Below are 26,372 nucleotides of genomic sequence, written 5' to 3'. Positions count from 1 at the left end.
ATAACAGATTTATACTTAAGACTCTTATGCCTTTCCAGGGCAGGTGGATGATGATGTTCTGGCTTTGAAGATGTAGTAAGGTCCACTGGCTAGCCATTGGTCTAAATTGAAGTTTATAATGAATGTACATATTTCCAGATCAATTTTTAGTATTATAATAAATAGGATTTAGCACCATAGCTGGCAAGTTGGATGTGAGTGTGCAGGTTCCCTGGATGTGACTGCATAACTGGCATTTAGTGCCTGGAGGCTACATTGTGTGACTCACACCCACCCTGGGTGGAGCGTGTTTACTGTTTGCTTCATTAGCATGGAATTGCCTATGCATTTCATTCGTTTACATGCCTTTTTGCTATGAGTGCATGTCTAAGGCCATGAACCCTCTTCTTTCGGTCAATGGGTGGACTTTGACCAAAACCTGGAAGCTTCTGGAGGCTTCTTCACCAATCACCATTCACCTTTTTGCATATGTTCATCTTGGATTCTGTTACCAATTACATGTTGTTTTTCACATTCCAGTCTGTTTTTCTGTCTCAGATTGTACCATCTTTCACCTTTTTTTGGACCCCTGTATCTTATCTCGTTCCTTACTGTAGCTGGTTCACAGCACACAGACTTAATTGCTGCTTTTTCCAGAAAAAATGGTTGACACAGTTAAAATGGTTACTTAGCATAAGCAAATGGCTGGCTTAGCTATCATTTTGCCTTGTGGTCAACAGCTTTGCTAGGCCACAGGCCATGCCTTGTATTCAGCTGCAAATCCAGCGCTCTCTAAGATCCAAATATTGTCACCCTAACAGTTCCCACCCAGGCTCCAGTGTTGGAGCCTTCCCTGGAAACAGGCAGTTCCCCAGGGCAGGGAGCAATCTTCCGCTCCCCGCTAGCTGGCTGATTGGGAGCAGATTTGGTTCTGATCAGGCATCTATGTAAGCGCTACTGCACAGTAACTAATCACAAGAAACTCTGCTACTTGTATTTGCAGGTAGCAAATTTACTCACAATTATAGCAGTTTACTGCACAGTAAGCATGTGCATGTGTAGACGTGCATGCTAACTACACAGTAAACTGCTCTACTGCACAGTAAAGTGTCTCATGTAGGCGCACCCTGTGTGGATAAACTTGCTGCTGAATTGATGTTCTCCCCTCTTCTACCCAATGATCATAGCCATTGGTCTAAATGTCCAATCGATGTAGTATCTAGGAAAGGTCCACTGGCTAGCCATTGGTCTAAATTGATGTTTATAATGAATGTACATATTTCCAGATCAATTTTTAGTACTATAATAAATAGGATTTAGCACCATAGCTGGCAAGTTGGATATGAGTGTGCAGGTTCCCTGGATGTGACTGCGTAACTGGCGTTTAGTGCCTGGAAGCTATGTTGTGTGACTCACACCCACCCTGGGTGGAGCGTGGCACAGTCACACAATCCCCAGAGGAGTGCTGACTGGGCCTGGAAGGTATGTGCTGTCAGAAGGTACATGCTGTTTGACCTGGCTCCACCCGATTAACTTGCATGTGATAGAGCCAGTTCAAGGCCCAGCCTTGCCCTGTCTTCCTCAAACCAAGTGCTAAATACAGTCTGTCTTTTGATATGACTTATGGACATGGCACTGAGGAATTTATCTAAAGACAACAGTCTGACTCAAACTATATCTTCAACTCAGGGAGACCACAGACACTAACAATATGAATTTTAGAAAGTTCTATTCAGGAACTAGCAGCACTGATTCCTTTTCATTATAGTTGGTCTTTTAGTTTTCTTATAGTTGGTCTTCTTGCAAGTCCCAGAAAAAATCCACAATGCATAAATTAGACTTTGCCCATAAATGTCTCATCATATATGAAGAGTCAAAGGTCCCTGATTTATAAACTCTGGGCCATGGTGAAGTGATCTTAGCTCTAGTCAGAAAAAAGGACATGAGAAATAACACAGGTATATGCCACTGGAAACAAAATGTGAGTTGATGATGCCAGGCTACACAAAAGGATGAATGTAAGGGATTCATCTTGGTTTGGGAGGCAATGGCCAAATCTACATGAGATGCTTACTGCACAGTAGTTTGTTACTACTGCTCAGTAGCATCACAGGGCATGAACCTTATTGCGACACTACTCTACTGTAGTAATGAGCTACTGTGTAGTCAGCATGACCAAGAAGCCATGTGGAGATGCTAATGCGAAGTAATGCTGCTAACTGCACGGTCATTTAGACTAAAGACAGACATTCAAAAAGGCTGATCCTGAATTGATTCAGTGTTTTCAGGTTAGTCTCCTGCAAAGCTTGAACCGATTAGGAGGTGGATAGACACTCCCTTTTCATTCTAGAAATGCAGGCACACGCCTGCAGTGGCTCAGGCTAGAAGCCAGGGGTCTCTAGAGCAGCCTACCCTTCACTTCCACAGAGCTGAGCTGAGGGGGGTGTAGCCAGGCTCCAACAGGACACACTGATTATTTCCCCCCCAGCAGCCCAGCTGAGAATTTTATCATCCCTAATGCATTGTTTATCAACCCATTAAGAAAACAAAGTCTCTCTCCAAGCTCTTCTTCCACAGCTATTCCAAGGAAGGACATTCAGCTACCTGCTGATTAGCTCCAAAAAGCCTGTCTGCCTTTGCTGTCTTCCACAGCACGGACCGTATCCAGCATGTGGTCTGCTAGCTAATGCTAACATGTTTGTGTAAGGCAGAGGGGAGTGGGGAATAATCCCTGCTTAGCAGGGGGAAGCCAGACAGATGGTCTTTGTGTGCAAGTCTCTGCCAGAGCTACAGCCAGGGAGTAGAGGGGAGGGGCCAGCCATGCTGTAGAACAGAGAGCCCCGCCTAGCCCAGAGAGCATGCTGGGATGCTGGGGGAGTCTGATTTATCTTAAACCAGCAAGGGGTCTGGGACAAACATTGCATAAGCCAGTTTGAGCCAAAGCAGTTAAGCCTGATGCTACATTTAACCAGGTTTATCTCAAACCAGTTTCAGCCATTTTCAAGCTGGTTTATCTGCACTGAACATCTGTTCTGTTACAGGTTTAAATCAGTTTCTAATCAGTTAAACCGGTTTATGTGTAATGTCTGTCCCTAGTCTTAGTACTTGGGTATGCAAGTACTAAATGACTGTGCAGCAACAACTGTGCAGTCAGTTTCTTGTGTACATGTGGCCACTGTTATTCAGTCTGATAATTAAGCAATCAAGACTATTTTGTGGAACACACTACACTAGTATTAACCTCATGGAGGAAAAAAAACTAGAGTTGCCTATTTCTGCTTTTAGATTAAGCCTGGTTACACATGGAAGAGTTATTAGGGAAGAAACAAGAAGAAACTTAGCTAAATGACAGAAATCAGAACTCAATACAAGCTGTATTTAAAACTATTAAGACTGTAGGGGGGAGAAAGGAGGATAATATTGTAAACTGAGAAGCAACTGAGAATTAAATTTTCACTCTCAGAATGGTCAGTGAATGGAATATGTAGGGGAATGTCTGTTTAGGGAGTATGCTTACAAATTTATAGCTACTAAGAAATGAGAAGTCGCTAAAGACACAAATCCTGTTGGACCAGTTTGAATTGGTTTAAAAAATGAGGGAGGGTCTGGACTGCTAATATTACTATGCTGGCCTAATTTTGTAAAACCACTGGGCTGAATTCAGTCTTAATATAAGCTGATGCAACTATATTCCTGACCCATGGTGTCTGTATGCATCTTAGTTACTCACAAGAGATGGCAGTGACAGCTCTGGAAAATGAAGCCCTCCTTTTAAACACAGACTGTATAGAGTACAGGCAAGATTTGTGTAAGTTTCCTGCCAATTATCTCCAGCCACCCTGCAGAGTGCAGAGGGCAGGTGTGCTCTTGCATGCTGCATGTTTATGGCACTGGGCTGTGTAAAGTGGACCTGCTATTTCCTTTTTCTGCTGTGAAAGTTTCCATGGAGATTGCTGTGGGAAGAACTTGCAAGAATTGAGGCATTTGGTGTTGCTGGTCCCAAAAGAGTGGCCTCTTTTTTTGTCAGTAGAATAATTCCAGTCCTAGTACTACTTTTTGATTTATATTAATCATGCAGTTATATCAGAGACCCTGAATGCTCACATCCAACCTGTCAGTGACAAGTGCTAAACACTATTTACGACACTAATAAAAATGTACCTACCCAATGCTTTGGCTACATGTGGATTCATTATAAACATAAATTTAGATCAGTTTAGAAACTGTCTCCAAAACTAGGACACTCATTCATCTGTTTATCTACTTGCCCAAGAAAAAGCCTGAGAGAGCAAGTGATCTGTGGATCATGGTCAGCAAGCAGCAGTTCCTAAGTCGAGGTGGGCATCATCAGAGGTAACAAAATTTCAGAAGGAGACACAAGGGAAGGGGGTATCTAGTAGAGGCCTGAAGTGGCTAGTAGGCTGTTGATAGTCCGTAGAGACTGGTTACAGGTCACAAGGGAGTGGGACAGTGCTTAGCACCAGGAAGGTATTTCTGCTATTGCCTAGGGATACAATAAGGATACAAATAAAGTCAAACTTTTGGTTTAATTAGGTTTAAGATCTAGTATAGAAAATCAAAAGGGCATGTAGGTTTCCATTCATCCTCTTCAATAGACTCCAAGAATTAGGTTGACTGTCCCCACACAGTAGCAGTGTATATGTAATCGCTCCAAAGGGGGAATTCTTTTGTATTTCAGATATAGCTCTCAGTAAGACTCAAGAGGTAAAGCATAGATTTTTGGTACAGCATAGATTTGTGTTGGATAGGACTGGACTAATACAAGACGTGTAAAGTTTAATATTTCTTTGATTACTGGCTGCAGGTGCTAGTGGTATTACAAGTTTCTAATCTTTGTTTTTGTCCTATTAAGAATCCATAAATGAAGACTAAAAAACCTTCTGTGTTGTTGATAAGAAATGTAATTAAGGCAAGGATTTTTCTGGGTGATATCTTTTATTGGACCAACTGCATGGCTAGGAGAAACTTAGACAAATTTGTGAAAACATCCTTCTTCAGGTTCTTTTCAGGTGATCTAAAGATGGATACATTGCACTTGAAAGCTTGTATAAATCTATTCCAAGTATGCAGGCAGTCAAATAAAATATATCACCCAAAAAATCCTTGACTCTCACATCTTTCTGGGACTGTCATGGCCACAACACCACTCCAAAACCACCAAAACTTAGTTATTTAATGTTATTCATTATGATATACTACTCAATCTAAATATAGGAGTTGCTACAAACACCCCCAAAAATTTTATGAGAGCTACGTGTGTGTATGTGCCTACATGTGTTTGTGTGTAGCCACACACACTAGTAGAATAGCATAATATACTAGTCTAACATTATGTATTATATAGAGAGATACAGCATATATTTGTATATAGAGATATAAATTAACTTGTTTACATGATATATGCATTGTGTGTGTGTGTATGCACGCGCATGCATGTGTGCATGTATATGTCTGTTTATATGTACAAGCAAGACTTGCTTCCAGTCCTGGAAGTTCCCAGGTTATTTTCAGGGCATTTTTAAAGCTAGAACATGCGTACTGGATCATTTTTAGGGGATGCAAGCACTTTAGTTTTGCTTCTTCCCCCCTCTGCACCCCCACCGTCCAAACTGTGTAGAGTTGATCTCATGAAGACTAAAGCACATGGCTTCACAGAATACATAAAATTATTTCATTACATTCAGTTTTACTCAGTTGTACTCTCTTAAGTGTTTCTAAAATAAATTCTCTATAATTGATGTGCAAGTATAAGGGCTTTATACAAGTATTAAAATAGCACTGGTTTGTAATGAACTGCATAACCCACTGAATGCTTTGTGAATAATGTAGCATTCCCAAATCATGCTGTGTCCGTCTTTGTTACTCCTTCTGACCTCACAGGCTAGCCAAAAATTAGGTGTTAGGTTGCTACAGATGGGAAGAGAAACTGATGATAAAGTGAGGAATTTATTTGCAAAGAGTCCACTAAATTCTGTTTTCTTGAGCACAAAGCCTAGGGACAGACATTACACATAACCTAGTTTAAGTGATCAGAAACTGGCTTAAACCTGTAATAGAAAAAGATGTTCAGTGCACATAAGCTAGTCTGAGAATGGCTAAAACTGATTTGAGATAAACCTGGTTGAATGTAGTATCAGACTTAACTGATTTGGCTCAAACCGGTTTATGCAATGTCTGTCCCAGACCCCTTGCTGGTTTAAGATAAACCAGACTCCCCCAGCATCCCAGCATGCTTTCTGGGCTGGGCAGGGCTCTCTGCTCCACAGCAGGGCTGGCCACTCCCCTCTGATCCCTGGCTACAGCTCCAGAGCCTGCTTCCTCCCTTCTGCTCACCACTGCCTGCTAAACAGGAATTCCCCCCTCCCCTCTGCCTTGCTGAGGAAGTGTCTGTATTAGCTAGCAGACCACATGCTGGCTATGGTTGGTGCTGAATCCACAGGCAGAATCAACAAGTAGCTGGTAGTGTCCCTCTGTTGTTTTTTTAATTGGGTGATAAATATGGTTATCAGTTCCCTGCTGGGCTAATCAGAGGTCCTGCCTGGCCACACCCCTCTCAGCTCCATGCTGTGGAAGGAAGGGAAGGCTGCTCTAGCACTCCCTGGCTTCTAGTCTGAGCCACTGCAGGGATGTGCCTGCATTTCTGGGATGTCTGTCTGGTTATAAAACTGATTTAGCCTATCCAAGTTAGACTAACCTGCAAAGATTGAATCAATTCAGGCTCAGGCTTTTTGAATGCCTGTGCCTAGCCAAAAGAGATTGAACAACCAATAAAGAATTTCCCTGCTCAGAGTAGCTGGAGCCCTCAAAATCTCTCTCTGAAGACATTATTCAGGTTCTGCTATCTGCTACTTCTTCAGCTTGTGTCTTATTTTCTGCTCTCTGTTTCTACACCCCTTGTTGGTTCTCTGGCCATGTCACCTACTCAGATAATACCCAGCACTTGCAGACCGGTGGAGGGAGGCAGCGCACGTGCTGGGGCTGCGCGCTGCCTCCCTCCACTGGGCTCAGCACCCAGCAGCTTGCAGCCCGGTGTGGGGAAGCGGAGTGCTGCACTGGGGCTGTGGCCCACCTCCCTCCACTGGGCTCAGTGCCCAGTGTCTTGCAGCCTGGTTGAGGGGGGTGGGTTGCAGCGCTGGGGCTACTCTCTGCCTTCCTCCACTGGGCTCAGCTCCCAGCAGCTCGCAGCCCTGTGAAACTCAGACCAGTGGTGGGAGGCGCAGTGCAGCGCTGTCTCTGCCCACCTCCTGCCACCGGGCTGAGCTCCATGGGGCTGATGGAGCTGATTGGAGAGCAGCTCAGTGGCAGGAGGTTGGCAGAGCCGGCGCTGCGCTCCAATCAGCTCCTCCAGCCCCACGGAGCGCAGCCTGGCGGTGGGAGGCAAGGAGAGCCAGTGCCGCACTTCCCCCTGGGCTGAGCCACATGGGGCTGTGGAGCCGCTCAGAGCACAGCCCTGGCTCTCCCCTGCCTCCCACCACCTGCCTGCTGCTTTGAAACATTTCGACTGGGCTCATTTCATTTTGAGGCTGTTTTGAAGCCCTTTGTTTCATTTCGATTTTGAATTTTGAGCTCGAAATGAGTCCAAACAGCGTTGAAACGAAACAGCCGGTGAAGCTTTGTACAGCCCTAATTCCTATGCTGTCCTGATCGTGCAATCCCTGCAGGCATGATCCTGAGCCTATGTGGAGCTTCAATGACTGCAGTAATTGCCTGTCCAGATTTAGCACTTCTGAAAAAAATAAGGCCCATGTGAGAAGCCTTAGCTGGATAAGTAAGAACTGCAGCTGCATTTTGGACTATGTCCCATATTTACTGAGTAGCTTTTTAACCTTGTTTGGGTGCATATTAAAAAGTTTACAGAATGAGCTCTCTTACCTTTGATTCCATTTAAAGTACAAGATGGGAAAAATCAATATTTAATGCCGGAAAAGGATTAAAATGAAGGGGTGAAATTTCTTTTCAGGTTATAAACAGTTTCAAAATAATGAAAAGCATTTTAAAAAGGAGGTAACAAGACCCTACAAATAGGTATTTGTTTGTACATTCAAAGCATAATTAAAGAAATCATGCACATTTGAAAATGTTTTAGGTCAAAATAGCGTCCTAAAATGGCCCTACCTGGTTTGTTTTGTTTATCCTTAAACCAACAAAAAATTACAGAGTATGGGTTGGTTTGTTCCTTGTGTTTTTAAGCCAACAAGAAGACTACCTCGCTGGTTTCTCAATGGGTAAAATCAAAATGAAATAATTGCTAAAAGCTTAATATTATTTTTCTATAATATGTTAGATTTATGACACAGACCATCAAATCTACCCAGCAATTTCTGCATCAAGCCCATAAAGCTTATGTAAGCTATAATATATATTTTAGAAAGATATCTAGTTTGATTTAGACTTCAAGTCATGAAGAATCCACCATATTCTCCTAGGTAACTTATTCCAGTGGTTTACTACCATAACCCTTAAAAATGTCTTATCTGTGGTTCCATGTGGTCTGGTTTGTGATAGATTAAAGAACTATCCAATACCAGAAACCTCTTACACATGTAGGTGCTCACAGACCACCCTCTACTCACCTCTTAAAGAAAGCCTTTTCTTAAGTCTTCTTAAACCCTTCTCTTAAAGAAACTACCATGAGCTTCTTAAGTCTCTCAATGCAAGGCAGGTCTTCCAGAACTCAAATAATTACTGTGGCTCCTTTCTGAACCTTTTTCAATTAGTTAATATATTTTTCAGAAAAGGACATGGTCTCTCAGTTCTGGACTCATAAGTACTATATACCAATGTAATAACATGTTCCTACTGGTACTTGTGAATTTTGCAAGCACAAGCATGGGAGTTTCATTAGCCCTCTAACCTATACTACTGCCTTGCAAATTCATGTTCAAATGATTACGCAGTACTACTTAATTACCCATCAAGAATGACAGAGTTCAGGAAGTGTGTACATGGCCCCTCCTCACCCCCCACTCACTCTTCAGGGCTGGCCATGTAAAGACTCCTCCCCTGCTGCCGCCTCCTCCTCCAGCCTCTGGCACAATGACTCGTTCCCCTGGCCTGCCTCTGCCTCACAGCGGAGCTTCCCCCCACCTCCCCTCCCCTACCTACTCCCTTCTCTCCCTCCCCACCACCTCTCCCTCCCTGCCAGCTGTTGTTGGGCTGGGTGGCGGGGGGGGGACCGCCACTGTGAACCCTGCTTTGCCTTTAGGCAGGGAGGTGTGGGGAAACCTCGCTGTTCGGGCAGCCAGGGCATGGTCACTGCCGCCACAAATTTCCCTGGCAGCGGCTCAAACATGAGCCCGCACAGCCTGGGCCCACGTAGCCAATTGCCACCCGCCCTCTCGGTGGCACATTGTACAGTTGGCCAAAAGCGTTACAAACAGACAAACACATAGGCAGACAGACTAAACTCTTTATTATATTAGAATGATACCCAATAGGCCTGTGCAAAGCAGCAAATATTCGATTTGGATTCAGCGAATTAAGAGGAACAGTGATTCGATTCGGTGATTCTTGTCACTATCCCAATTCGATTCAGCTGAATCAGAATAGAAGACTTGGTGCCAGTTTGGTGATTCAGCCATAGACTATAATGGGGAAAACACTAAAATACCTATAATTGTCATTTTTTTTGCGGATTTGGATAAAAACAGCAGGGATGGTGGTCCCTTCTGAGGGCATGAAGCCTGCCAAGTTTCAAGAAGATAGGTGCAGGGGTTTCTGTGAAAGTGCACCTTAAACTGCTGAAAGCAAAATTCATATCAGTTGTGCGTGTTAAGAGGTGTAGGTTGTAGCCAGGTTGGTCAAAGGACATAGGCAGACAAGGTTCTTTGGGTCAATCTGATATCTTTTATTAGACCAACTGAATAGTTGGAGAAATATATCTTAGCAAGCTTTCAGGTTTAAAATCCCTTCATCAGGCTGAGCAAGCACCTGCAGTTGGTGTGTGCTCTTCCTGGATGGAATGAATAGTAGAGAAGCCAGAGGCTGGTATGCATGCAAGAAACCCAGTCAGTGAAAATGTAAATTGAAGTATCAGGTGGTGAGAGACAGGTTGGGGGACAGGGGTGGGGGAGGGCAGGATGTAGCAGGTAGAAGTGGTACTTGGGGAGTCAGATGTCAGGCAGGTTATGGTTTGTCATAAATCCAATGTCTATATTGAATCTATGAGTTTTTGCATCTAGGAGGTTGATGGAGTGAAGTTCATAGGCTCATCTGTGAAAAGTACAAAAACTCATGGACTCAATAGACTTTGGATTTATGACACACTATAACCTGCCTGACATCTGACTCCCCAGGTACCTATCCACTTTTACCTGCTACATCCCACCTTCCCCCCCACCCCCAGCCTCTCTCTCACCGCCTGATGCCTCAAATTACATCTGCCATGCCTTGATGGAAAATTGATTCAGATGTTACCTAGGCAGGAGGCTGCCCATTTAGGCCCCTGATGTCTAGGGCTGACATCCATTCTACAGCTCTGCACCTTCCCTACACTGCAGCCCATGCCTCACAGATTGCATCCTTCACTCCCTCCAGCTGTAGTCCCCTCTCGGGGACCTTTGGCTCCCCCTTAGGCCCTGGCCCTGCCTTCAGGCCAGCCAGAATCCTGAGCCTCTTGCTCTGGGCATTCCTCACAGTGGGTCCCTGGCCCTTTGACCCCCACTTTGGGTCCTGGCCCAGCATGAACTGGTCAAGGGTACCTCAGGTCAGATCTGAGCTGCCTGCCTATTTTCACCCTCACAACTCCACTGCAACCAGTAAGCCTCAGGCCTCTCAAAAATCTTACAGGTCTGGGCTTTCCCCAGCCAGGACTGTGTGTGCGTGCAGTGGCTGGGGGTTATCAGGTGCTCCCTATCTGCCTTTCACCAGGGAGGTTCATAGTTCTGGCATTTCCTGGGGCTGCCACGCCACCAGCAGTCCCACCAGGCCTCCCTACCTTGGCAGGGTGCAGTTTTAGGTCATGCCTAGGACTTGGGGTCTCCTCCTTCCCCACAGCCCCAGTCCATACCTCCAAGTTTCTCCTGGCATGAGAGCTCAGCAGGGAGATGTTCTTCCCCTGCTGGCTGGTGATAAACTAAACTGCCACCTCCAGCTCTGAGAGCAAGGCATTAAATGGTTCTAAAAGCAAATAAAAAAGCAAATAGGTGCGGAGTAAGGAGGGTGGCACTCAGTCCATCTGCACATGGAGCTTGGGGAAACCCAGCAGCGGTAGGTTCACCTTCAGGAACACCAGTTGCTCCACCAACTCAGGATCCAAGGAGGTGCGGTGGGGTGTCACAACATCATCCGCAATGCTGAACACCCTGTTGCTTGGAACACTGGTCAGTGGACAGGACAGGTGTTCCCGGGCAACTGTGGCCAGATCCTGACACAACTGCCTGTGGGTTGCCCAATAGGCCAAGGGGTTGCAGTGTAGCGGCTCCATGTCCTTGGTGAGATAGGTAGCCACTAAGGCCTCCATGCTACCTGCCAGATGGCAGGGTCTGGTGCCTCTGGACCCCAACACTGAAGCCATGCTCTTGGCCTACATTGGCAGTGGCTGTGGTGGAGGAGATTGGCTGGTGCTGGGAGTGCTGGCACAGGAAAGTGGATCGGCTTGAGGACCACCAAGATGTGGGAGATGGTATCCTATTCCATTTTGTTAAGGGGGACGCTGATTCTAATCTCCCTGAGCAAGGCCATCTCATGGATGGCCTTCTGTTGCTCAACCAGCCTTTCGAGCATCAGGTATGTGGAGTTCCACCAAGTCTCCGCATCCTGCATGATTTTGTGCTGCGGGATGTGCAGCTCTGCCTGTTTGTTCTGTAGCATTTTGTCCCCCCTGATGCTGCAGTGGAAGTAGCCTGCCACCTGCCTGCATTTTGAAATGAACTGGCTGGTAGTGGTAGTGATGGCACCATCACTGGAAGCCCTGTCCCCCTCCAAGGCACCTCTGACTATGAGGTGGAACTTATGTGCCACACAGCAGATACCAACAAAGTTGGCATCACACACCACCTTCACCATATTGGCCCCGTTGTTGGTGACTATGAACCCGTGGGTGAGCATGCCCTACTCAATGAGCCACTCCTGCACCATGTGGTTCATGGCCACCATGATCTCCCTAGCTGTGTGGGACTCATCCATCAGCTCCGCTTGAAGGAGAGCCCACCGATGTCCTGATTGATCACACCAGTGCCCTGTGAGGGAGAGTTAGGTGTGATCACTAACACCCCCCCCACCCCCGCTGCTCCAGATGTTTGAGGTGAAGTGCAAAGCTACCTGCTGCCCTGCCTTCTGCAGCCTCTCCCTCAAGTACTCCCTGCATGCCTCCTACAGGGAGGGCACCACCATCCTGCTAAAGGTAGTGTGTGCAGGCACTTGGTATGATGAGGCCACGAGCACCATGAGTCACCTGAAACCTGGACGCTCAACACGGGAGAAGGGCTGGCCATCCAGAGCAAGCACCCAGTGCTCTGAGTGACCTCTCTTGCCTGGGGAATACACCTCCCTTTGTCTCCACCTTTCCCCCACTGGTCTAGGGTGGTCTGCGTCTGCTTCTTGGGGATGGGGGCTTTGGAGCGAGAGGGGGACTTCTTTTTGGGCATGCTCCCACTGGTGCCAGGCTGAGGAGGAACAAGAGCAAGGGGGTTCTGCCTCCTGAGATGCAGCAGCATTGCCATGGTGAAGTGTTTCACCTCCTTGCCCCAGCTGATCTGCTTTTGGCAGTGCTGGCAGGTAGCATACCTGGGATCATCTACCACCTCAAAATGATCCCACACTATACTACTCAACCACTTCTGGGTTGAGGGTGGGGATCTTGCCTTACCTCCTCCTCACCAGGCAAAAGAAGCTGAGCCACTTGCCCTCACAACCTCCTCTGAAGTGCCTTCCAGAAGAGACCTGCCTCTAGGGGAACTTTGAAGGGTGTTTAGCACAAATTCAGATTCCCCCTCCTCCCCTAGAATTTCCTTAGCTATGGCACTCAGCTCCTCTGCTTCCAGATCCAGCTCCTCCTCTGGTACTGGAAGGCTCATGCTGGGAACTGAAATTGGGGTGGAGACTGCCATGCTGGTGCTGGTGCTGGTGGTTATTACTGGTGTTGGTGGTGCAGGTGCAGACACTGCTCTCACCTCCTTGCTCCCACTAGCAGCAGAAGACTCATCGCTGCCAGGAATGAGGGTGTGTCAGTGTTTGGGGGATGGGGGACTTGCAGCTCTCCCTCTGCCCCCTCTCCCTCCTCTGCCAGAAGACCTGGCACCTGCTTTTCCAGCATGCTTCATGTTTGGTGTGCTGTAAAATGTGTGTGCATGTGTATATGTTGTGCTTTCCTGCACAGTGATGACACACTGTCAGAGAAAACACAGATTTTTTGTGCAGGGGAAAAAAAAGACAGACTAACAAGAACAAATAAGAGGATTTGAGAGTAAGAATAAGTTGAAAGGGATAACAATAGGGATGGTAGGCAAGGGTAAGTAGGAAAGGATCGGCCACAACTTGTTAGCAAGAGATTAGCTAGTGCTACCGAGCCAGAACCTTTCAGATTCTGCTGCTGCAAGACAGGTACAGCTCACAAAAGGCGCAGAAACAGATCACTTCACACATAGCATTATATGTTGTTTCTATGTCCCTCCCACAGAGCACTGAGATTGGAAGGGAACTCAGGGAAAGATCACAGTCACTGGCTAGCTACAGATGTCAATATCAGAGCAGTCTTCCCCCACTCTTCCCCCTCCCTCTTCTCAGTTTCTGTTTCCTGCAAGCCTGCCTTCCGAATCTCTGAATCTTTTCCGAATCGATTCAGATGCTTCCAAATCAATTTAGACCTTTTAATGGGTCTCCCGATTTGATTCGGATTCAGAGATTCAGCTGCTGAATTGGACTGAATCTCCTCTGAATCAAATTGGCTACTGAAGCTTTGCACAGCCCTAATACCCAAGTCCTTTCAGTATCACTTTATTCCATGAGTGACTCCTCCCTGTTATTTACCAGTCTGCCAATTTTTGTGCCACCTAAACGTTTTACCAGCCAATGATCTTATACTTCCTTTTTTGTCATTGGCAAAGATGTGGAATAGCACTGTGCCAAGAACTGATCTGTCCAAGTCTCCATTAGAAACATCCCTACTGGATGAGTCTCCATTTACGTTTACTTTTTTTACATCAGCTAAAGAATTTTTAATCACTGTATTAGGTCCTATATTGATGTTGGATCAATCTATTTTATCGGTGTCATGTGGGACTAAGTAAATCACCTTATAAATGTCTACCTATATTAGGTAAACACAATTATCAACAACAAATTTAATAATCTAATTTAGAAATGAAGTAAAATTCACCTGACAAGACCTGTTTTCCATAAAAGTATACTGACTAACATTAATTATGCTACCATCCTTTAGCTCTCTAGTGACCAAGTCCCTTTCTGTGTTTTTGCCAGGGATCAATGTCAGCCAAACCAGCCCAGGGTTTTTTGTTTGTTTGTTTGTTTTTTCCAATATTAGTACAACATTAACTTTCTTTGTAGTCTTCTGGAGCTTCCTTATTATTCCTACATTTGCTAAAAAATTACTCAACAGCTGTGTGAACTCATCACTTCTAATCCTCTTTAGGGATTTTTACAATAACTCTTTAAACCTGATTTTTAATTTGCATTTTCTTGAGAGAAGGCTAGATGTGATGACTTAACACGTCTTTGCCGTCTCTAATGGCCACTGGAGCTAGTTCAGGTACTTGAAACAAGGTAGCTTTGTCAGTATAGCACTTTGTCCTGGCTGATCTACCCTGTGGAGCAGTGGCAATACTGCTTCCTATTCTAAATATGGCTCATTTAGAGTTAGCTTGAGTATCTCTAGCAGCACTGTGCTAAACCCTAAACCCTTGAGGCTTTTTCCAGCCCACTGGCAAAGGAAGTTAAAAGCAATAAAACAAGATAGCTTGATCTAATTACTCTCCCTCAAAAGAAAAACAAACAATTGGTAAAGAGGGTTAATCCATAAAGTTCTGATTCATCCATGAATTCTGAGGCTGTGCAGCCTTTAGTCCTTTCCTTCAGGTCTTCAATAAATAAATGTTTTCTTCCTTCCACTCTCATGGATAAGGCTGTCTGAAAGCTAAGCCTCCCTCTGATGTGTCAAAGGGTGCTTACAGAAGTCATGTTTTTCGTGCAATAAGGCTGCTAAAAGTGCTCTACAGCTGTGTCAACAAATTTTCACAGCTACAGAGCACTTTTAAAATGGCCAATCACACAAAAAATTAACCGCTGTTAGATCAGTGATTACCTGAAGGCACTCTAGGGCAGAGCACCTTTGGGAACAGGGGGCCTGGCCAGGGCTTGGATCCCCTGCCCCATAACTGTTTTGACAACAGCCTTGGCTGCCACGGTGGAAGTTGGGGCAGAGGGTTGAATGTCTGCCCCATGTGGGCCCAACTTGGCTACCCCTGCTGGGCTCTTTGGGGGTTGCTGGCCTGGGCCCACGAGGTGGGAGGGCTGGAAGTACTCCCCCTGCTCCAGCTCCCAGCAAGGCAGCAACAGCCGCTGTCAAACACTGGGCTCGGGTGTGGGGGGGGCCCTGCCTCATGAGTTCAGACTGGCACCCCCTGAAGACCCCAGCAGGGGTAGCCAGGCCAAGCCCACATGGCATGGGGGCTCAGAGTACCCCCCCCAGCTCCCAGTGCTTGACAGCAGCTGCTGTGCCAGGAGCTGGAGCTGGGCTGACTCTGAGCCCTCCTGCCACATAGGCTCAGGCTGCCTCACCCCGGAAGACCCCAGCAGGGAGCTGGGCCTGGCCTGCATGGCATGGGGGTTGGAGTCAACCCCCTGCCCCAGCTCCTAGCACTTGACAGTGGCCATGGTCACTGCACTGGGAGCTCAGGTTGGGGGAGTAATCTGAGCCCCCACCTCACTGGCCCAGGCTGGCACCCCTCCAAGACCCCAGCAGGCATAGCCTGACTGGTGGCTCTGCACAATTGGTCCCCACCAACCCTGAGAGAGCCTATCACATGGGGAATCCCCTGGTTGGAGACTGCGCTCTCCAGGCAGGGGGCAGAGGAGAAATCGGGCAGCCAGCAATCAGCCAGCCCAAACAATGTGTGTAGTGGGTGTGGGGGTGCCCTGGCCAGCTTCCAGTGCAGGTGACAGTGCCCCCTGCCTCCTAGCCTCAGTCAGTGCATGGATGCAACAGCACTCCCTCCCTCCCCAAAAGCACAAAAGTTACAATGCAATGGAAAGTGACTTTGATCACTCTGTAAGCACCATAGTGACCTAAGCTGACTCACTGAACTGTCTTTTCCCAGATTGTATTAACCACTTCCCAGATCTCCAACTGTATGAGGCTTCTATAGTCTGCCACAGGCTCCTTTCACTTAATGCACATGAACAGATTCATTCTGTTGTTTGCTTCTAAAAACAATAAGATAACTCACATGCATAACATTTTAACTGTAAAGTTTTGCAGGATATAAGCCTTACATTTTATTTTTCTAGATTTAGTGTTGTTCATATTCAGATCGCATGAAATATAACTGCAAAAGTTCTAGGTTAATAAAAAGATTTCAGTGAAATCAATGGAAATAAACCCACTATGCTTTAAAACAGCAGAGTGGAAATTATTGTTGTACATGCCCTGTAATTGTGCCTCTACTATTTGTTTTAAAAGGTGACCTGCAAAAGGATAGATAATTTTTTTTTGTTGCTATTTCTTAGTTGGTCTAATAAAAGGTATCATCTCTGAACCAGGAGTTCTAGAGTTTTGTGTTTCTTTTTGTCTCAGACCAACACAGCTACCAAATACATCCCTGCAAACGACTGAAATTTTGTGCCATTTGCCTCCTTTAGGATTGATTTTAGAAGTTTGAAAGTATGGGGAAGTGAGTGGAGAGAAGACAGGCTGATTTTGTTTCTGTAACACACATTGTTATTAACTTAGTAATGAGAATATTGGAGGATGTGATACTTTTCTAGAGGACTCCACAAAAGAAGAATAGAATGACACTGGTAGAGAATGAAACCTAAATAACTGAGAAAGGAAGGATTTGCAAACAAAACGTGTAAAATACGGAAGATTGTTTTAATATCCCTGAAATATGCTTGGGTGGAATGCCTCTTTCCAAAAAAGATTTTTAGGCAGTTCCGTGGACCTCAGTAATGACAAATGATGAGTCTCAGCCAAAAATCTGAGATTTTGGTGTGTTCTATACTTAGAAATGGAGCCGGCCAAAACTTAGAATTCTATTCAATGGAAAACTGCCCCTTTTCAATGCTTGTTTTTTCTTCTAAATTGACACAAAAAGTCAAAACTTCCACTTAACATTTTCAAACAAAAGTTGGGTTTGGGTTTGGGTCAATCAACATGATCAAATGATATATTTTGTTTAAATTTTAACTTAAATGTATAATTCATAAGGTAATATAAAATATAACATTCCAATTCAAAAAGAAAAAAAACAAGACTTTTTATTCCAAAACGTGTTTTTCCCCCCTAAAACAAAATATTATCAAAACAGAGTCCCGCATAAAGTCCCATGGGAAACAGACTATAAAAATAATTTGCCCAGCTCTACTGAGGCGTGTGAATGCTGTAGCCTTGTCGATAACTGTTAGGATGCATCAGACAATCTGACAAGGGTTTTCTCTCCCCTGCGACAGCATCTCTTCAAATAGCATCTCTTAATCACAAGGCTATAGGCATATCTGCTATTTTCTGTATCAGCACATCTCTGCAGAGCATTGCTGGAGGTACCAACCTGTCTCTAATAAAGCAACGAACTACCATCAATCAATCAATCAATCTTCATTCTCCTTCCAACTCTGGCAGTAACAACTATACAGTTTTGGTGAAATGAGCAGTTTTTATCAAAAAATATAGTCACTATGTTATGCACAACTGCCCTTTTCAGAGAGACCAGATATTTTATCTAAATATCATACTGAATAAAAAGGTTAATAAAGCAACAAACTCTTCAGCAAGCAAACAGTCATGTTACTGCTGCTCCCACACCACCGGAAGGCAGCAGCTACTTCCTACCCACAGGCCTGCCTTGGCTTACTTCAGTTCTCAGAAAACAAGATGTTAGGGCATATTACTTCCTGCACTGAGATAGAGCAAAGACCATGAAAAAGGCAGAATGCTGACAGCCATGCTGCCCAGAACTCTGATCTCATGAGATCTCCTAAGATAAACACCGTGGATCCTCAGCTTGGAGTGAAATGAGAGAACTGCCAAGAAACCAGGTGTTGCAGGAAGTGGTCTTGGGGATTACTCAGGTGTAACCCTTCCTTTTGTGTCATGGAAAGACTCCACCATGCGATTGAGACCAAAGTGTCCCTGCAAGCAATGGTGTTTCAGAAAACAGATACATTCAAAGCCCTTCCCATTTGCAGTCACTGAAACATGCTCCATTATTTACAAGACATGATGGGAAGGAAGGAATTAGGATTCCCTGATGAGGCTGAGGCTACTTGGTTACTTCATTCTCAACAAGTCTAACTACAACACAGCAGTTACAAAAATGACAACTCCCAGCACCTTGTCTGCCTTGTGTTCCCACTACTGTTGCAGCTATCAGTGACAGAACATAAAATTCCCACATAATGTGGCTGCCATGACCTGGGCTGTCCGGTCTTTCACAGGGGCTGTGTCTACATGAGACACTGACTGCACAGCAGCTCGTTACTACTGTGCAGCAGTGTCATGTGGCACAAAGGGGAGCACATAAAAAGTGGAAACAGGGAGAGATCACCAAAGACGAACATACCTCCTCTGCTCATGCTTGTAGGGAGGCAGTTAGACAGGCCAAAGCTACCATGGAGCTGAGGATGGCAACCCAAGTAAAAGACAACAAGAAATTGTTTTTTAGATATGTAGGGAGTAAAAGGAAGACCCAGGGAGGAATAGGACCCCTGCTAAATGGGCAGAAGCAATTGGTGACGGACAGGGGGGACAAGGCTGAACTCCTCAACGAGTTCTTTGCCACAGTGTTCCTAAGCGAGGGACACGACAAGTCTCTCACTGGGGTTGTAGAAAGGCAGCAGCAAGGTGCCAGACTGCCATGCGTAGACCCTGAGATGGTGCAGAGTCACTTGGAAGAACTGGATGCCTTTAAGTCGGCAGGCCCGGATGAGCTCCATCCGAGGGTGCTGAAGGCACTGGCCGATGTCATTGCAGAGCCACTGGCGGGAATATTTGAAAGCTCGTGGTGCACGGGCCAAGTCCCGGAGGACTGGAAAAGGGCCAACGTGGTCCCCATTTTCAAAAAGGGGAGGAAGGAGGACCTGGGCAACTATAGGCCAGTCAGTCTCACCTCCATCCTTGGCAAAGTCTTTGAAAAAATTATCAAGGCTCACATTTGTGAGAGCCCGGGAGGACAAATTATGCTGAGGGGAAACCTGCACGGGTTCATGGCAGGCAGATCGTGCCTGACTAATCTAGTCTCTTTTTATGACCAGGTTACAAAACGCCTGGACACAGGAGGAGGGGTGGATGTCGTATACTTAGACTTCAGGAAGGCCTTCGATACGGTATCCCACCCCATACTGGTGAACAAGTTAAGAGGCTGTGACTTGGATGACTACACAGTCCGGTTGGTGGCGAATTGGCTGGAGGGTCGCACCCAGAGAGTCGTGGTAGATGGGCCAGTTTTGACCTGGAAGGGTGTGGGCAGTGGGGTCCTGCAGGGCTCGGTCCTTGGACCGATACTCTTTAATGTCTTCATCAGTGACTTGGACAAGGGAGTGAAATGTACTCTGTCCAAGTTTGCAGATGACACAAAGCTATGGGGAGATGTGGACACGCCGGAGGGCAGGGAACAGCTGCAAGCAGACCTGGACAGGTTGGACAAGTGGGCAGAAAACAACAGGATGAAGTTCAACAAGGAGAAATGCAAAGTGCTGCACCTAGGGAGGAAAAATGTCCAGCACACCTACAGCCTAGGGAATGACCTGCTGGGTGGCACAGAGGTGGAAAGGGATCTTGGAGTCCTAGTGGACTCCAAGATGAACATGAGTTGGCAGTGTGACGAAGCCATCAAAAAAGCCAATGGCACTTTATCGTGCATCAGCAGATGCATGACGAATAGGTCCAAGGAGGTGATACTTCCCCTCTATTGGGTGCTGGTCAGACCACAGTTGGAGTACTGCGTGCAATTCTGGGCACCACACTTCAAGAAGGATGCAGATAACCTGGAGAGGGTCCAGAGAAGGGCCACTCGTATGGTTAAGGGCCTACAGACCAAGCCCTACAAGGAGAGACTAGAGAAACTGGACCTTTTCAGCCTCCGCAAGAGAAGGTTGAGAGGCGACCTTGTGGCCGCCTATAAGTTCATCACGGGGGCACAGAAGGGAATTGGTGAGTATTTATTCACCAAGGCGCCCCCGCGGGTTAAAAGAAACAATGGCCACAAGCTAGCAGAGAGCAGATTTAGATTGGACATTAGGAAGAACTTCTTCACAGTTCGAGTGGCCAAGGTCTGGAACGGGCTCCCAAGGGAGGTGGTGCTCTCCCCTACCCTGGGGGTCTTCAAGAGGAGGTTAGATGCGTATCTAGCTGGGGTCATCTAGACCCAGCACTCTTTCCTGCTTATGCAGGGGGTCGGACTCGATGATCTATTGAGGTCCCTTCCGACCCTAACATCTATGAAACTATGAAACTATGCACAGTAGTAACAAGCTGCTGCACATTCAGTGTCACCAAAAAGCTGTTCAGGGATGCTACTGCACAGTAATGCTGGTTACTGCGCAGTCATTTAGTACTTGTATATGCAGTAACAACTGCACGGTCTGTGTCTCATGTACATACGGCCAGGGTAACCCAAACTTCTGAGCAAATGAGTAGATACTCAGCCAGTACTAATATACTTGTGGTACCTTAGGTTTCAGGTTGGGACCAAAGTCCACACAAAAATATCCAGTGGAATATCTGCACAAATAATAACCAGTGCATCTACCACTCCCATATTCATCAACTGATGCTGGAATCACTATCATTGCTTGTCAATAGCCTCAACATATTTGGCTGGATGTAGCTGATAAAAGAAATTAAGGTTGCAATAAATCCAGTGGCCTTTCAGTTTCCAGGATTGGTCTAATCACGTCCCCTTAGAGCCTGTTAGTGCTGCGTGTTAGGTACCAGCAACTAATTACATAGGACAAAGTTCTTCAGTGTCACCACCTCTACTCCTTCAGAAGCCACTGGAGCTTTCTCTTTTCCACATGTCCATGTGACTGGATCTGTTTAGTTCCAGGAATTTTATCAATTTTTAGAATTGCTGACAACTTTTAAAGCTATGTCTAAACTCCCAGGTTCAGCCAACTCCTGTTCAATCGCATCTTCATTACACAGTAATGCTTCTACCCAAGCATCAAGCGAATTCCTCTCACACAATCCTCTGCATGAGTCACCAGGCATATCTTTAGTACAGCTTTACATACAGCATTTGGCATTTTCACCTCCATCTCCTTTATTTTCTCTAGGTTTCTTTTCTTTTTTTAAAATCAGATTCCTACTCTTCCAGCGCTGGTCCTCTGAGCTAGCATATCTTACAATAAAGTAAACTCAAGTACTGTACTTGAGTGACAAGGCAGCTAGACTGAAATGTGCGGGGCAGTCAAGTTCAGAGCAGCACGTAGGTGATAGTACTATGGGTCATTCCTGGTGTTTTTTAAGAACAGAACCTCAATACTGCTTTTTCAACAATGAATTCCTGTAGTCTAAGACAACTTCTTCCTGTATTCACTAGAGACATTCAAGGAGGTTATGTCCAGGTCCACAAAACTTGCTTGACTCATTCTCTGTCTTTGAACAGCCTTATTGCTACCATAGCAATCTATGGCTATATTTGAACACATTCTCTAACCTCACCTCTTCTTTATAAAAGGAGGAAAATACAATTGCAAAATGAGCATATGGTTCTTTACATTCCAGCAAATGACTTCTCTGAACACCTTCTTAGGAATCAAAAGTACATGTTTAGTATTGGCTTTCTTTTTGAATCCATCTTGGAAACTGCTTTAAAAAACCTAGTTAAAGCTACCCAAATGGTTAATTACATGTAAAAATAATCTCTGTGTGATGTTCATTTCTGTGCAGGGAACTTTTCTGTTAAGAGCTGTTAGGCTGTCAGTGACTTAATCTTTCAATCTGGACATCATTCATTCCTTAGGTGAAAAAAAATACCTCTTACAAAAGTAACATCACTCATTTTATTTTTTTCTGAAGCAACATTCAAGTTTAAGCCTATAGCTGCATCTTCGAACAATCTATGTCAGTAAGATTCACTTAATCATGCAGTAGCTCATTCTTTATAAAACATCTTTCTGTAAGCACAGCAGAGATATCTGTGTGCTTTCACATTCACCAGGTAACAGAGAGGAATGAGAAGTCACACACAAAAGTACCTCTGTTCAGCATATGTCTCTCTTGAATGCTGGGGAAATTATCCCACTGTGGGTCTTGTGAAGAACTCATCCCACTGCTTATAAAGAAACAGTGCAGTAGTTATTGGTTGATTCGACAATGGTTCCAGCTCTGTACAAGATGCAAGAGAGAGCCAGACACTACCCACAGTGAGATCACAAACAAGCACAAGAATAGATGCCTGAAACACAGAAGGATGGTGTTTGAGAGGATGTCCTTACTGCAGTGGTTCTCAAAATGTTTAGACCTGATACCCCCTTCATAGACTCAAGGCACCCCTCAATAAACTAGAGGCACCCCTTGTAAAATGCCAGTTCTTAGTTTTCACTTGTTTTTTTTGACTACAGAAAAATAATAGAGCAATTATTCTGCTGCAAAGAACTCAGAAAAAACACAGCAGCTCAGGATGGTTTTAACACTACGGAGTCCTATTTGAAATCTGTGGGTTTATCATGTGAATCGTGCTTGCATGTCAAACAGTGCTAACACTACGTTTTACCCTGTGGCACTCTAGAAAGGATCTCAAGGTACCCTTGGGTGCCACAGCACACTGGTTGATAATCACTGTCTTACTGATTGTTTAGGGACATCATAGCAAAAGGGCATCTGTAGGGGGCTGAATGAACAGTACATAGAAAATGGGAGTTGGGAGAGTGTCCTAGGCTAGATCTTGTTCTTGTTCAGATCAATAGACCAAGTTCAACTGGATTTAATGATTCAACATGAATGCCTCTGTGCTTGGGGAGGGACAAAAGGAGGAAACACAGGAAAATTTAAGGAGGCACCAATAGCATGTTCCTCTTCTTGGCAACACTTCCTTGACTGCAGCTCTTCTTCCTTTCCTATTCTGGTCCCCTGAGCCACACAGACAGATGCTCAGTGAGTCTCTGTGCTACCTAATTTCTTACATACCCCAAATTAACATGACTGGTATATTTGTCTTTAATGCATTTCCAATGTAAACAGTAGAACTAGAAACAAGCCCAAACCAACCACCAAATCCAAATAGCCCTGGACTCTTGGAATATTTAGCTCAGGTTCCAGATTTTAGGACTTGCCCCTCTCTGTGCAGTGAGCTGAATGCTTCTTCACATCCTGAGCCAAACTCTGCAGCTCAGGTTATGGGGGAAAATGTGAACTCTCACATCTCCCAACACTAACAAACTGCTGTCCAGAACAGCCTCAGAAGTCAGATATTAACTATGGACAGCACTGTAGTAGAGGACTTAGCCCCACCTTTGTGGATCACCAGTCCTTCTGCCTCCTTCTGAGTGAACACACAATTGTACCTTTCTGCCTCTTTTCCTTAGCAGCAGCTTGCAAGCAGCTTTTTCTAATACTCCTGCAAGCTTCACTGGACCATAGGAACTGGCATGTGCATAGAAAGTCTCTGTCGGGTGTAAAGAGGATTTAAAGAGACAGGGACAACATTGAGGAGTTAGTTATACATTCAAGAGTTGGAGCCCACCTTTTGGCAAGAGCAGGGCTCACAGCCCCATTGCTCTGATCTAACACACTCCCAAAACAACTGAGGATGTGGAACTACTTGACATGCCAAGTCATCTTTAGCATTTATCCTGGACAGCTTCCTGGAGAAGAGGCATTTTGCTGCTGGAGGGGTTGGTCTGTTAGGCTTTAGAGTCCTGTCATACTCATTACACCAGTCAGTCCCATAGCATAATGCAGAGGTAGCCAACCTGTGGCGTCTGTGTCACAAGTGGCATGGGCAGCCTTTGCACATGGCACATGGCACAGCAGGGAGGGGATGGGTAGTGCAGCAGCAGATAGAGCAGGAAGCAAAAAGTAGAGCAACACATTGGGCAGGGAGCACAGGGCAGGGAATACAAAGCAGAGAAAGAATTGGGCAGGGAGCACTGAGCAGGAAGCAGAAAGCAGAGCAGGATGGCAGGCAGAGGAATGGAATTGGGATGGCATATCTATCAAAAAGGTTGGCTTTTACTGAGCCAAGAAATGCCATGTAGGTTATGGACTTTGTGGGCCTGCATCACAGGAATATCTGATATAAACTAACAATAGGGAAGTGTCAGGCCTCAAGCCCCTGAGAAAGGTGTCATAGAATCATAGACTTTAAGGGCTGGAAGGGACCACAAAAGATCATCGAGTCCAACCCCTCTGGGCAGGAATACTGCTGAGATCAAACGATCCCAGCAAGGTGTCTTTCCAGTCTCCTGTTGAAGACTTCTAAGGCTGGGGACTGCACCACCCCTTGGGAAGTCTATTCCAGATTCTGGTCACCCTTCATAGATTTCATAGACATTACGGCTGGAAGGGACCTTGAAGATCATCAAATCTAGACCCCTGCCACAGGGGCAGGAAGTCAGCTTAGGGTCAAAGGATCCCAGCAAGATAAGCATCCAAACATTTCTTGAACGAGTCCACAATAGGTGCCTGCACCACTTCTGGAGGGGGTCTATTCCAGGCCTTGGGAGACTGAACACTAAAGAAGTTTTTCCTTATGTCCAGCCTAAAACAGTCATGGAGGAGTTTATGACTGTTGGTCCTTGTTATCCCTTGGGGCGTTCTGGTAAACAGACGTTCCCCCAGATCCTGATGCACACCCCCTACGTACTTATAGGCAGCCACCAGGTCACTCCTGAGCCTGCACTTTTCCAGGCTGAAGAGTCCCATGGCTCTCGGCCTCTCATCACAAGACCTATTCTCTTGCCCTCTGATCATGTGCGTGGCTCTTCTCTGGATGCTCTCAAGCTTCTCCACATCCTTCTTGAATTGTGGAGCCCAGAATTAGATGCAGTACTCCAGCTGCGGCCTCACCAAGGCCAAGTACAGCAGGAAGATGACATCCTGAGATTTACTTGAGACGCATCTATGGATGCAAGCCAGAGTTTTGTTTGCTTTACCAGCTGTGACTTCACATTGGTGGCTTAAGTTCATCTTGTGGTCAATCATGACCCCCAAGTCTCTTTCAGCTGTGGTGCTAGCGAGCATAGCACTGCTGAGTCTATAAGTGTGCTTCAGGTTTTTTTTTCCTCGAGGTGGAGTACCTTGCATTTTTCAGTATTGAATGTCATCAGGTTTATATCCACTCACTTACTAAGCTTATCCAAGTCAGCCTGGATAACTAGCCTATCCTCGGGTGTGGACGCTATGCCCCAAAGTTTAGTGTCACTGGCGAACTTGGCCAGTGAGCTTCTGATACCAATGTCCACATCGTTGATAAAGATGTTAAAGAGAACCAGTCCAAAGACAGAGCCTTGGGGAATGCCACTGGTCACAGAGAACCATAATGATTCACTTCCATCAACTACTACTCTCTGGGTCCGACCTCAGAGCCAATTCCCCAGCCATCAGACTGTGGTGTAGCTGAGGCCACAGTTGGCCAATTTTTCCATAAGGAGATACTGGGATACCAGATCAAAGGCTTTTTTAAAGTCCAGATATATGATGTCAATCTCTTCTCCCTTGTCCAGGTGATATTTCACCTGGTCATAGAAGGAGATGAGATTGGTCAGGCAAGACCTACCCACGACAAACCCATGCTGGCTGTCCCTTAGGATGTTGCCATCAGCCAGCTTATCCAGAAGGGTCCCTTACCATAAAGAAGTTCTTCCTTACATTCAACCTGAAGCCATCCTCTAACAGTTTATGGCCGTTGCTCTTTGTCCTCCCCTGGGGCTCCCTAGTGAACAATTTTTCTGCCAGCTCCTGATATTCACTCCTTACATACTTATAGACAGCCACCAAGTCCCTCCTCAGTCTTCTCTGCCCCAGGCTGAACAATCACAGACCCTTTAGTCTTTCCTCATATGATTTGTCCTCCAGGCCCTCAATCATTCTTGTGGCCCTTCTCTGAACCCTTTCAATATTCTTCATGACTTTTTTGAAGTGTGGTGCCCAAAACTGGACATAGTACTCCAGCTGGGGTCTCACCAGTGCTGAGTAGAAAGGGAGAATCAGTTCCTTAGCCCTGCTCACAACACATTGGCTAATGCATCCCAGTATG

At 45.7% G+C, this 26,372-nt stretch overlaps 2 protein-coding genes across 8 annotated transcripts in view; one reads left to right on the top strand and one right to left on the bottom strand.

Annotated features, from left to right (window-relative positions):
* NGEF (neuronal guanine nucleotide exchange factor) overlaps positions 1 to 26,372 on the top strand; it is a 90,941-nt gene that overhangs the window by 2,873 nt on the left and 61,696 nt on the right. The gene's annotated exons all lie outside the window — the stretch shown is intronic.
* The window catches only part of NEU2 (neuraminidase 2), a 53,077-nt gene that overhangs the window by 17,872 nt on the left and 8,833 nt on the right, over positions 1 to 26,372 (bottom strand). The window lies entirely within an intron of this gene.

This window comes from Alligator mississippiensis, chromosome 7 (assembly GCF_030867095.1).
Source record: "Alligator mississippiensis isolate rAllMis1 chromosome 7, rAllMis1, whole genome shotgun sequence".
Lineage (NCBI taxonomy): Eukaryota > Metazoa > Chordata > Crocodylia > Alligatoridae > Alligator > Alligator mississippiensis.
The sequence above is the reverse complement of the archived record's forward strand: the minus strand, read 5'-3'. Positions and strand labels throughout refer to the sequence as shown.